General features: G+C 38.2%; 1 long non-coding RNA gene across 1 annotated transcript; it reads right to left on the reverse strand.

The window, feature by feature from the left end:
• Positions 1 to 898: 898 nt before the first annotated feature.
• On the reverse strand, positions 899 to 1,940 carry LOC136752409 (uncharacterized). Its single transcript, XR_010817327.1, has 2 exons — positions 1,814 to 1,940; positions 899 to 1,381 (listed from the first exon to the last, which is right to left on the reverse strand). It is a non-coding gene; the product is annotated as an uncharacterized LOC136752409 (long non-coding RNA).
• Positions 1,941 to 13,545: the final 11,605 nt, after the last annotated feature.

Here is a 13,545-nt window from a genome sequence, read left to right on the forward strand (position 1 = left end):
AAATTTTGTAATTGAATGATTGCCACAGCTGTTTGGTATAAGACATATGTGGGAAAACGTATATATTTAAATTAAATATTATTATTATTATTATTATTAATAATAATAATAATAATAATAATAATAATAATAATAATAATAATAATAATGTATGTAAAGTAGATTAGGGTTTAAAAGGTAGAGACGCCTTATTCAGGTCCTTCCCCCATCATGCAATTTTCTTATATTTTTGCCCAACTTTGTTAATAGACAGCAACTATAATATGATTACTTGAATTGGAAATTCTCCACATTTCATGCAAGAGCGCATGGCTGCAATTGTGAAAAAAAAACAGGATGTGCTGTAATTTATGTGGCGAAGACATTGGTAAGTTTCAAACGGTCATAATTAAGTAATTACAAAATGCAGGGTGCTCGACACAGTTTTACATGCCATTCTGAGCTGTGATACGAACCAGCCATATTCTGCTAAAGCCGATTGTTACGAGTTTGAAAAGCCAGTCTGTCATTATCGTACTAAACAAAGGCTCAAAGTTCAAGTATATTAGTGTTTTGAGACATTATATTTCCGTATCCCTGGAAACATCACTGGGAGAAGACTTAAACGTCTGCTCACCAGCCAGCTGCAAATGGCAAACCCAACCAATGCCAGGTGTCAGTTTCAGAGGGGGAAGGATCATAAGGAGGAAATAAGAAACGGACATAAAAATACAGTTATCTGTAGCCATCATTGGTGGAGAAGGGGGATGAAGTTACTACGTGATCCAGGTCCCAGAGTCATGGGAAAATTAGACCATCATGTTTGGATGAGTTGCATAGATACACGAGGATCAGCTACTGTAGCAGAAATAAAAAGGTATTAACTGATAGGACTGGATCACTCACACGATGCACAATCTTTGTTTTAATCCCTTGGTTTTTATTTTCACCATACAGTTGTTTTCTTATGTGCAAGATATCATTTGTATAAATCAGTTTCTTTCATTCACAAAATGTTGTTTAAAATGATAGAGCACAGAAGATTTATGTTATGTCTAGTTATGTCTCATCATTATTTTTAACCAAAGTTTACATTTGTTTGTTATGGTTTGCAGAGATCTGGTGATTTGTTCAGGAAAACATAGTTTGTTTAAGGATAAACAGTAAGGATTCTTGAATAAGGATTTCACAATCAGTAGCAGACCAATAAAAGTAATTGACACCAAGGATGTCCCAAGAGAGCATTCTTCATGTGAGTCACTTAAAGTGGCACAACATTGAGAACAGTAATAATAATGATGACAATGAGGCCACACACGACTCCCGCGATGTTGAGAATCTTGGCTGTTCGGGCTGATTTCTGTGCTTCGGTTTCATCTCCCTGGTTGTTGGCAGTGTCAGCCTGAATGGGAAACACAACCATTTAATAACCTGCATCCTTCTTGACCACAGAAAACATAACAGCAGCAGAGACAACCATTGTAATATTAAAAAGACAATAATAATAATAATAATAATAATAATAATAATAATAATAATAATAATAATAATAATAATATTTCTTGGCAGACGCCCTTATCCTTGTGACAAATTTAAATTAAATGCCAACATCGTATTAATTAACTGGATTTCAGATTTGTCTGATTCTTTTGCTTCGTCTTCTTCTGCATCGTCGTGGACACATTGTATGATTGCTTGTAGAGGCGTACATTTTTTAATCGAAATCCAAGACCGATCGATGTGAGCGTTCGATTTCGACCATTGATTTTAAAGACGGGGCCAGAGTCGCTTTTTTAAGCACTAGTAGTAGTGGAGAGGGATCTGGACTCATCACCGGAAGGTTGAGGGTTCAAATCCCGGGTGGGGCAGCGCTGTTGTACCCTTGAGCAAGGTATTTCACTTAGACCGCTCCAGTAACATGCCCAGCTGTATAAATGGGTACAAATGTAAGTCGCCCTGCATTAGAGTGTCAGCTAAATAATAATAATAATAATAATAATAATAATAATGTATTGCTGCAGACCCGGAGACATTGGAATGTGGGGGGAGTAACTGTCAATTATTCTGTATGCAGCCAATCACCTGCAGAAGATACTTTTCAGTGATTTGAATGTAGCCAATCATCTTCTTCATTTCTTGGCGTGCGCTTCAAGGAGGAGGGAGAAATGCAATCTTCCTCGTGTTAGATCAAATTACTCTGTGGAGCGGAACGTCAGTTGCTGTAAATTGGCACAATTACGATAAAGATGCACATTACATGACACTCGCTTATTTATTTACTTATTTATTTATTTATTTATTTTAAAGCATTAGTTTTGGTAAGACTGAGATAGCTAACACGTCACGTTTCTTGCCTCGGGGTGCATATATATTGATGACATATAACCGGTTAGCTAACAAAACTTATCAACGTTACTTTTGATTATAATGAAATACGATATACTGTTAAATATTGTGCGCCCAACGTGAAACAGCGCACACTTTTTTTCGAGTGTCTTTTTTCACTTAACTTTAACTTAAACCTTTTGTTTTTTTCCACATTTAGTTAATACTTAAGCTTTTTTTTTCCACATTTATAAAGATTTCGTTTTTGAAAACATTATTTATCGTTTGATTACATATTTAACCAAATCGTAAATCTGCGAGTCACAAAATAATAATAATAATAATAATAATAATAATAATAATAATAATATATAGTTTTAAAATAAATATGTAGTCTAAATATAAATATAAATGTTAAATGTGGAGTTGCAGCTTCGGGGCATCAAATTGTCGGATTGCGTTTCCGTGATGCGGTCAGTGGAGCTGGTGGTCACTGACCCACTGATTGGACACTGGCTCCCAGTAAAAACTCAATTAAAAACGTTCACCGGACTGCGGGTGGACAGTCACGGCAGCATTTTATATACAGTGAGTGGCCGGCGGATCAGAAAGCCAGGTTGTGAAGTATAAACTCGCAGAGAATTGTTTCCCCCTGTGATGCACTGTATAATAGATAACAGTCCTGTTCATCAGTGGTCCACTAACTGCAACAGCGCACTGTGATTGTGGCCAGGTCATGCCTGTAACCAGATGTATAAAACACTCAATATAGCAAAGTTTAATTTAGAATGCATCATATGCATTTATGAAGTTTCAACATGTTTTTAATTTCCCCAAAGTTAATGTCATAACAGAAAAACTGAGCTTTGTGAGCTGCGCTTTTTAAGCACGTTTGCTGATTTTTTCTCCTGAGAATGTCCCGCCCTCGTGGGATCCGCGCTGTTCTCCAGCTGTAGAAGTTGACCTCCACAAAGCCGCGCTGGTCTGCTGGGACTACAGATGAGATCTACCCAGGAGACCAGCACACCAGAAGATCCCCTCCCGAAACCTGCCGGTTTATCTGGGCTAACGCTACGCACGTTTGCCTCACAAATACGCAGAAAGATGTCTCCTGGATGGCCGTGAGTCGGTGTCTCCCCACCCGAGTGTTCATGCACAGAAGGGGCCTGGCCCTGTTTGTCTCCTGCCCCTATAAGCGCTGCCTGGGAAGGGAGACAGACAGGCACATCTTTAGGGATTGCCCCTCCGCTTGCAGGGTCTGGCTGCTATTTTTCCCGTTCCTCCGCAGGTTTGCCGTTGCTGTGTGGGCGACCGCCCAGCATGTCCTCTATGGACCAGTGAAGGGACTAACATCTACAACCCTGAGGTGCTGGTGGCGTGTCGTCTGTGCAGTGAAACAGGCCCTGTGGAGGGACGGATACTCCCCCTGCTGGAGCCCGAGTTCGAGATCTTTTATGATTGTTTTTAAAAAGGATCTTAATTGTTTTAATGAATTATTGTTTTTTTTTAATGCACTTGTTAAAGCTTTGTTTTGAATGTTTGGTAGTTTTATTTATAAAATGCATCAGATTGTTTTTTTTTATGCTTTTGTTTAGTTTATGATTTATCTGGTGCATTTTTCGTTCATTTCAATGCATTTGATTGTTTTGTTAAATTTGTTGATTTGGCAGTTTGCCACATATTCACAAGTTTATTGCATAATTGATTGAATGCACATGTTTGTTTTGAGTTGATTTGGTAATTTGGTTCTTTTCAAAATCACATTAAGATTTTAAAAGTTTCTTTTAACTAATTTTAATCATGAGTATTCAAATTTTGAATGTTTTTATCTTTGTTACTGTAAAATACTCAAAAAATAAAAACAGTATGTTAGGCTAATTACATGGTAGGCTAATTTTCTATTACAAATTAAACCTGATTAATATGTTAGCCCGTGTGGATTCACTTTTGACCACAAAAGATGTCTGAGTAGAAAACTCACTTCTGGTCAAATGCTTGTTTGCAACAGTGACAAGTCTACCATAATGAGAATGAAATAAGAAAGATCATGTTTTTATGGAATGCCGTTTGAGTCAATATTACATAAATAAATAAATAAATAAATAAGGCTATGAAATAAATAAATACATACATGAGGCAATACATATATACATCTATAAATAATTATAAAAATAAATATATAAATGAGTCAATATATAAATAAATTGTATTTTTTTATTATGCTTTTCATAATGCCACATTTCAGAATTTCATGGCACTATTTCATAATGGCACATTCCCATTTGGGATATTCAAATGAATGGGCGTGGTTTCTCGCAGATTCAGACCAAAGCAGCAGCACATCGAGTCTGTATCTCTGCTGCTCTTAGCGCATCAAACTGGTAGCGTCGACAACACAGACGATATTCATTACAACATTATCTGTACCTAGAAATGAAAGAGCATCCTGCTTAAGGTGGTTAACTGTATTTAAAGCGTAACCACATGTTAATCCCTATTGTAACCAAGGTGAATTGTGCGTAATGTTAAATGTGGAGAATGTGGAAAAAGCTTAACGTGGTTTACTCTAGTAACCAATTGGATCCTAACTTTTCTTATGACTAGACACACACCTGCCAGTCCTGTTCAAAAGAGCAGGCACTTAACTGAACACAATCAATATCAATGCACGTTAACGCACTACGACGTTCCCAAGGACCTCACAGGACCTCGCAAAATCTGGTTTAATTTTCAAACATATCAGTAGTTCATACCCAAGCTTTATATTTCATATAACTTCGCAATACCATTCACATCAGCTGTGGTGTTTTTTTTTCTGACATCTGCAATATCAAAATCTGGTCATTAAGTTAATGATATTCGAAAACTCGTGTCTGGTGTTTAAATTTGGATGTGTGCAGGCCGACTTAATTTTTTCAGTATTCAAATGTATATTCTTAAAAGTAATCTTTGGAAATGTATTATGTGCCTGCAATAAACTAATGTAACATTGTTGTTTTGCTGCTGTACAATTAAGACCATCCATATAATGTTATATGTAGACAGGCTTTCTGTGCTTGTTACTAAATTTTGGGTTTTACAAATAGCCAGTCATTACAATGTAATGATTTATGTCATTCATTAATACTGACCAATAATTACCTCGGGAGACTGATTGCCCTACATGTTAGATAATGGAATTCAAATTGTATTGTCTGTTTTCCATCACACATTTTAACATATATTGTAGGTGACGACCATACTTGTGTGCACAGAGCATCAGGGGTTAGAGAGTTTGGATTGCAAGCAAGGTGTGTGTGTTGTTTTGTAATATCACAGTGAAGACTGTTTCCATCCTGTGTGTAGTTTGTTTTGTTCACTTTTGTCTTGGCCTTCATGCCAGTTTACTTTGTGTTCCTTCAATAAAAGTGTTGTTTTTGTTACCTGTGGTTCTGTCTTTGAGCCTAAATTCATGGCCACCCCATCACACACAATTTAGTGGGGCTTATTCTATTAATTCAGCATTGAATACTTTTTCAACATTAGTTGGTACATCCGTTAACCTTGTATGTATTATAGAGGTGAACTCATTGTTAGAAGTCACTACTATATTACCACACTTGCCACGAGTATTGCCGTGTCTTGCTTGTACCTGTGTACAGAAGTCGGTAGTATTTACCCATTTTTTAATTGTAAAATTAAATCAGTATTATCATTCTCTCCGTTAAACTCAGGGTGATGAATCTTCTTGTTTAAAAAGTCTTAACCTTAAATCATACCAAATCAGAATAACAGGAAAAAAGTAACAAAACAACTTCTCCAAAAGTCATGGACCATAATATGCATTAGGTAATGAAGATGTATAAGTGTCCACAGTTGCCTTTGTTTTTTGTTTATTCTTCTCCCCAATTTATTTAATTTTGACTTCTATTTCATATTACAATAAGTTCCTTATTTTACAGTCAAAAAGTCAGTTTTTACCGTTTTGCCCGAGCACCACTAGATGCCCAGAAACAATTGCAATGACATAAATCTGATGCATCTAACCCCTTGAGCTGTTCAGTTTGGGTCTGTACATTGCATTTCACCCCCCTCCATTGTCTGAGTTACAATCCTTATTTTTTTCTGGAATTGCACAAATACACCAGCCAGCAGTGAAAACCTGTATTTTCCCCTATATTTATATATTACATATATAAAATAATGGAATAAAAATATAACTAAACAGAATAAGTAGATATTTACAGATCACCGCAAATTATGGTTAAAAAGCAACTTAATCCTTATACTTTTATTTTAATGCGCGTTTGACCGTCGTTCATCCCTCTTCGACTCCCAAAGCGTTGCGTTGCCAGCAGCTGCTGCTCACGTCACACAGGGATCCCGCCCCGCGCCTGCGCAGTGCCTCCACACCGTCACTCCCGGAGCCAAGAGAATCAGCCCAAATCAAATCAAATCGCATCCCCCGCCCCACGATAATCGGTGTTGTGAAACTACGGAAACTGAAGAAAACTTAATTAGATGGATGTTATCAAGGGAGTGGTATATACTATGTATTGTGGACTGAGCGAGTTTATGTGTAAAGACTTTGACATTAACGTTTTAGCTACTTTAACTGCTGAAAAACTTTGCTATCCACCTGTCTCCTGTCGTAACGATTTTCTGGTGGAAAATATGCCACTCATGCTCCGTTTCTCCCATCTCTCTGTATATCATATTGCTACCAGATTGCATGAGTGTTTAATGTCAGTCATGTTTAATTGTGTTTACTGGCCCTCGCGTCTTATGCGTCTAACTGTATTATAAGTGTTTTTGCCACCAGAGCACTTATCCGCCAGAGTATTTCAAAAAAGCCTTCAATACGGGCCAAAATAGTATCCGCCGATAAACTCTGTTGATCAGTTCATCTGGGTTCATAGTTTGCAAACAATATTTACATTAGTTATTGTTTCTATTAACTGAGCATTGCACTGTGCAATTGCTTTAAGATAGACTTAAAGTAGGCTATTTTTCGTTTATAACCATTGTGTTAGAACTGGCTACCTGACATACAGTATCAAATGAAAACTCATTACTGTAGGCTCAGTACAATATAATAGGTGCAATTAATGTGAAGCTGTCTGCTTGTAAAATGTTTAAAGAGGTGCAATTGCTCTCTGCTTGCACAATGTTTATTGAGGTGCAATTGCTGTGTGCTTTGCACAATGTTTATTGGTGATGTCAAAAGTGATTTGGCACAAGGGCTGAGTTCTATATTAACAAGTAGATCTTATTTGGCATATTAAATTAGCCTACAGGACCTACACTTGTAGCTCTATACAGTGTACTTCTACTTAGATCATTTTACTTTCCTGTAAAGTCTTTAAAGTCTCATAATCAGATGTCATCATAATCGTTAAAGACCAGGTTCATATTCTTTTCAAAACTCAACTTGTCGAAATATATTTTTATGCAGTCACATCGATTTGTTTGAACTATTGCCCAAAGCTAACTTCCATTACTTAATAAAAGGTTAATGTAGCAAATGATTGTTGTAATATACAAGTTATAAAACCCGTCTGACTATAAAAATAATATACAAGTTATAAACCCAGTGTGATTGTAAATATAGCATGCTACTTTATAAGCCGTTGCCTCTCCTGATTAGCGACCTAAAAATGACTCGCTATCCATCTACCCACAGCAACACCAACTCTTCATTAGAAACACACCACCGAGACACATTTGCTCCCTCCTCTTCAGTTTAAGGGGTAGGCTGTACTGAATATAATATTCTTGGCTCTGTAATAAAATTAGTCATTTTGAAAGATATATAATCATGTTGATTGCTGAAACACGTGATTTTCTACACATCATATATTCATATTGTAGTATGTCAGGGGGTTATGCCCTCATTTGGTACCACATGCATTGTTGTAGGACAAATCGTACATGATTAGTCCTGTTGGGAACTAGTTACTCTTGCATATGGACTTAGTAATATGCTGTATACAACAGGAGTGCCAGGACACTGTGCATGTGATTGTGGGGGGGTCCCTGCTAAATTATGTCCCTATCATGTGCTTCAGTTGATATATAGTTGGTTAATTGGGCATGATCATGTAGGGTGAACACGTGGGGATAGGTATGCTACCATTAGGGGAATTGGACCTGCACTGTAGTCACACAGAGTCATGGTATAGAGTGTGATTAAACCTCTTCAGTGTTGAAGAGAAACTGTGTGTGTCCGTTTCTAAATCGCTACAATATATTATCATTGTTTACTATTTTAAGATTTGCACCTGCTATAGTTCTTGTGTGCCTGTCCTGATCAGCTCAGCAAATGTCTAACTTTCCTTTGGAATTCAGTCTTGATCAAGTTGCAAACCCAGGTGTCTGAATCAATGCTTTGATCAGTCACCTGTTTGATCATGAATGCTAATTCAATTGTATTAGATGTATGGCACTATAGTGTTGAAAAGTGTTCTGTATTGATGTATGCGCTTTCACATTGCATGATGTCATTTCAGTTTTATGCTATTTTTATAACTGGTTATTTGTTTTATAACTGTATAAGTCTGCCAAGATATGTGCATACCAATTTATACACCAGTTTACACAGTTTATTGCGTGAGGTTTATTTTATTATTAGTTTTTTCATGTTTATGTATGCGCACATTTTGATAAACATTTGAAGAATCGCAAGTGATCTAGCTCTCATCTGCCTTTCCTCTGATCGGTTCAGAAAGTTTCTAACGTTCCTTGGAAAAGGAACTCCAGAAAAAATGACTTAAAGTTAATTCAAGTGGGTTTCATAAGTCCTTACTGTTAATTTACTGTTAATTTACTGTTATTGTTGATTTCCTGGCTGGCAGTCTTAAAATAATTGAAATTGTTTGTCAAAAAAATGTATTCATTTGGAGACAAGTCTGTGAAGAAAAATACCAAATAAAATCAAAAATCAAACCAAATCATGACCAAATCGAAAATGTGTGGACTCGTTACCCTACTAACACACAATGTTGCCACAACATTTTAGCAACAGTACACCCCTAATAGCTTGTATTTTTGCTTACCTTGTGTGAAGAGATTACAGCTGCAATTCCAAGAGGTAAACAGCAGCAGCAGTTGGCCCATATTGATAGGATAGCATCTTGCAGTTGATGGAGATTTGTGGGATGCACATCCAGGGCACGAAGCTCCCGTTCCACCACATCCCAAAGATGCTCAATTGGGTTGAGATCTGGTGACTGTGGGGGCCAGTTTAGTACAGTGAACTCATTGTCATGTTCAAGAAACCAATTTGAAATGATTCGACCTTTGTGACATGGTGCATTATCCTGCTGGAAGTAGCCATCAGAGGATGGGTACATGGTGGTCATAAAGGGATGGACATGGTCAGAAACAATGCTCAGGTAGGCCGTGGCATTTAAACGATGCCCAATTGGCACTAAGGGGCCTAAAGTGTGCCAAGAAAACATCCCCCACACCATTACACCACCACCACCAGCCTGCACAGTGGTAACAAGGCATGATGGATCCATGTTCTCATTCTGTTTACGCCAGATTCTGACTCTACCATCTGAATGTCTCAACAGAAATCGAGACTCATCAGACCAGGCAACATTTTTCCAGTCTTCAACTGTCCAATTTTGGTGAGCTTGTGCAAATTGTAGCCTCTTTTTCCTATTTGTAGTGGAGATGAGTGGTACCTGGTGGGGTCTTCTGCTGTTGTAGCCCATCCGCCTCAAGGTTGTACGTGTTGTGGCTTCACAAATGCTTTGCTGCATACCTCGGTTGTAACGAGTGGTTATTTCAGTCAAAGTTGCTCTTCTATCAGCTTGAATCAGTCGGCCCATTCTCCTCTGACCTCTAGCATCAACAAGGCATTTTCGCCCACAGGACTGCCGCATACTGGATGTTTTTCCCTTTTCACACCATTCTTTGTAAACCCTAGAAATATTTGTGCGTGAAAATCCCAGTAACTGAGCAGATTGTGAAATACTCAGACCGGCCCGTCTGGCACCAACAACCATGCCACGCTCAAAATTGCTTAAATCACCTTTCTTTCCCATTCAGACATTCAGTTTGGAGTTCAGGAGATTGTCTTGACCAGGACCACACCCCTAAATGCATTGAAGCAACTGCCATGTGATTGGTTGGTTAGATAATTGCATTAATGAGAAATTGAACAGGTGTTCCTAATAATCCTTTAGGTGAGTGTACACCAATCAACCATAACATTATGACCACTGACAGGTGAAGTGAATAACACTGATAATCTTGTTATCATGGCACCTGCTCTGGAAGAATTTGCTAGAGTGGAAAAGTACAGAGACAGCTCTCAACACTGACATCAAGATTCTTAGCTGTGAAGGAGGGGGAGGTAGATTCCAGAGGAAAGGAGATAAAGAGATCAGAGGAGGAGGAGGAGGGGGAGAAAAGGATATCAAATTTTGTTAGGTTTCCATAGAGTAAGTAGAGCTGAAACCAGCCTGCAGACCACTGAGCACACAGTGGATAAATAGAAAAGCAGAATGTAGTAGGACAACCAGCATCTAGGTCCTTGCAAAATAACTTGATAAATTATACTGATTGAAGTGACGCTACACACTGGCGTGTCTTGGGCTTATGGCTCATTTTTCCTTTTTATATCCTTATTGATAAGGATAAATATTTCTATGAGTTGTTTTTCCCCTGTTATTTCACAAGTATCAAGTATCAGGCCCTATCATTAACCTTAATGTACACAGTCTGTATTAAACTGTTTTACAACCCCTGTTTTATTATTTCAAAATGTATTTTCAAATACTGTTCCTTAAATATTAACATGTGGTGTATTATCCTTAATGTATACAATGATGTAGTAAAAAAAAAAAAAAACAGCCTCTGTTTTGCATGAAGACATACACCCCGAGGCAGTGGTGTACACAGACTTTCTCAGGGACAGTGGCAACATCACCTCATCACCTGAACATGTTCCTGTGCTACTGATCAGCACGGCCCACAGTGGTCTATTTGTCTCAGCTTGTGTCTCTCTCCCTGTTTTACTGTCAGTTGACAGACAATGTCCCTCCCTAAGCCAGGACTGCAAATACATCACAGCAGCGTTTATTATGCAATATAGTATACTTATGCATTTCCTGAATCTTTAGGGTCTTGACAGAAATTACATTTTTTAAATTTGCTGTTTGTAATGTTCCTAGATCTCACAGTGATTGAAGCATTGCAGTTCTTTCCCTGTGTGTCTGTGTGAACAATGTCACTGTCTCACTGTGCTATGGTACTGTGCTATAATTCAACCCTGATACCTAGAAGAACAGGGTCTGATAAGAACCAGTTTTCTCCAGCAATTTGGGCTTGATACATCACACAAACCCCCCTTATATTAAACATTATGTATGCTTTAATTGTACCCCAGTTTAGCCATATATGGGTCTTCCTGAGCAGTTGTCAGGCAGAAACCGAACTTGCACTCATCACGGGACAGACATCCGGGCCCTGTTATCGTTCTCTCCTGTCTGGTCTGCATAAAAGTGCCTGTAGTTTGTAACTTCTCTAACACTGTGCTTGAGATCGCCTCTTGAACCTCCTCCATGCAGCTGCTAGTAATAAAAACCTTTTGATTGGAGCAGTGGTTTTCAAACTGGTCCTGGAGTATCCCCTGCGCTGCTGGTTTTTGTTCCAACCAAGCTCTTAATTGCTTAATTTAATTGTGTATTGCTTTGTTAGTTCAGTTAAGTATTCAATTAAGCAATTAAGACCTCAGTTGGAACAAAAAACAGCAGCGCAGGGGGTACTCCAGGACCGGTTTGAAAACCATTGGATTGGAGGTGCATCTCTCTCTGGATTTCTGTGACTCTTCAGTCACGAACAGGATGGTGGCTTCAGTGTCCCGGACTTTGGTGCCAGTACAGAACAAGACAAAGGGTGAGTTTCGGATTTTTCCAGTACCACCCTGTAAATTTAGGCAAGAATAATAAAAATGTTGGTAAAACATTTATTTGTAGAGCGCAAACAGACTTTGTGCAAATAGGTTGACATTAAATTAAAGCTTAGTGTCTAGCAGTCTAAGCTTTGAATCATGCACAATTTGTGCTGGTTTGAGGCTGGCAAATCAAAAACATACAGTATCTATTTTTTTAAATTATAGGGAGTCCCTATGTACCTTGAGCTGTCATTCAAATGTTAGTAAGTTACTGGGGTGACCTGCTCAAGATCTGGTTTATGATGAGTGTGGCATGTACACATAAAGCATTTCAGATTCTTTTCTCTTTAATCATAAAGAGGAGAAATTAATAACTAGAATAATTTCATTTAGAATGATGAGGTTTGCTCCATGTAACCACAGTTTTCAGAGTAACATTAGAATAGCTAGCTACCTACAATGGTCTGATAGATAGCTTAGCTAGCTAGTGTCACAGGCGGGGTGGACTTAATTAATGTACTTATTAGTTAATTATCTAATTTAGTTTTTCTTTAGTTTATTATTATTATTTTATATTTTGTGCACTTGTGACTCACTGGTTGTTTATTTACAACAAAGCTTTGCTTCCTTTATGCTTATTTTGTGTTTATTATTATTATTATTATTATTATTATTATTATTATTATTATTATTATATTTCATTTAATTGGGTGATTGGGTTATTGTTTCTTTGTCTGATTGTTTTCACCTGCACCCTTGTTTCCCTAACCTGCTGTAAAGGCTGGGGGTTTGAGCATTAGGCAGAGCAAACTGCTGCGAGAGCTACAGCGCGCATGGAGTGCCACTCGGGCGGAGATGAAAAACGGCGATCGCAGGAGACATGGAGACATGGAGACATGGAGACCTACGAAGAGGCCCCTGAAGACGCGGACGGAGACACAGGAGAAGGACACTTAATCACTGGAGTCGACGGCGAGACTATGGAGCGTCCAGTAGCCTACCTCACTTTAGTTTCTGGGGAGGTTTCAAGTAAAGGGAGGCATAAACCGCGATAAACTAGGTCTTTGAGACTAGTTTTTACTAGTTTTATTGTCCCTTTTTCTTAAAGGCATTTTAGACTGGGTTTATTTGGCATTCCCTTTTGTGTTTGTTCCCCTGCTCTGGAACAGTCTGCAGTATATTTTACACAGTACATGACTTGCAAAACGTGCCGCCTCTGTGGGGTACAGCGGAGGCTGCCCCCCGTGTCCCTCCCCACCCACTAGGGCGTGTGATTGTGTCTAACCTTACAAACCAGCTGCTGTTCAGCACAAAGGTGGACAATTGGATAGTTACAGTAAATCAAGTGTAACAAC

This window comes from Amia ocellicauda, chromosome 1 (genome assembly GCF_036373705.1).
Source record: "Amia ocellicauda isolate fAmiCal2 chromosome 1, fAmiCal2.hap1, whole genome shotgun sequence".
In the NCBI taxonomy this organism is placed as follows: Eukaryota; Metazoa; Chordata; class Actinopteri; order Amiiformes; family Amiidae; genus Amia; species Amia ocellicauda.